Here is a 714-nt window from a genome sequence, read left to right as displayed (position 1 = left end):
TATTGAATTCTTATTTTTATTATATCAACTTTAATAAAATTCTATTTTACTATTATTATAATTTATTAAGATAAATTAATATTTGTGGCATGTTAAATGTCACATTTTCTTGCCAATTAAACGAGTTTGTTTCAAAGATTAATTTTAAGAATTGAAAGTCGATTTGCATTAACAAATTTTTTGTTTGTTTGCAGCGCATTGTCTCGTGGGGCGAGCTTTGTGTTCTGTAGGAATTGTGGAGAATTGACAAGGAGAGAATGTCCCAGGCAATGGCTGGGAAGGGAGATGGAACGTCGAGGAGGGTGAATTTGTGGAGCAAGCGAACGACGATGTCGATGTACGCACTCCTCTGATCGACGAACCGTGCCACCCCAGGTAAAACGGTTGCAGATACCTGAGAAACACTGATATATCACTTCGGTGCAAGTATTATCTGAAAATTGCTCGAAAAATTATCGCCATTCCGATAACATGTGCAGAGATAAATTCACTATTTATAGTTGTTAACGTATTTCGACTTTTGCTAATTGTCGGTAATTATGTAAACGAAGTTGAGAAATATTGATTGAGGGGGTTTGTGAAGAAGCTTGAAATTTTGATATTTTGATATTTGGACCTTTTAATTTTCGAAACTTAAAATTTTTAATTTTGAAATTTGGCATGTTCAATTCTGGAGTTTAGAATTTTTCATTTTTAAAAATTTAGAAAATTCGA

The sequence above is a fragment of the Habropoda laboriosa genome, unplaced genomic scaffold (assembly GCF_001263275.1).
Source record: "Habropoda laboriosa isolate 0110345459 unplaced genomic scaffold, ASM126327v1 scaffold9, whole genome shotgun sequence".
Lineage (NCBI taxonomy): Eukaryota > Metazoa > Arthropoda > Insecta > Hymenoptera > Apidae > Habropoda > Habropoda laboriosa.
This window is presented reverse-complemented; position numbering follows the sequence as displayed.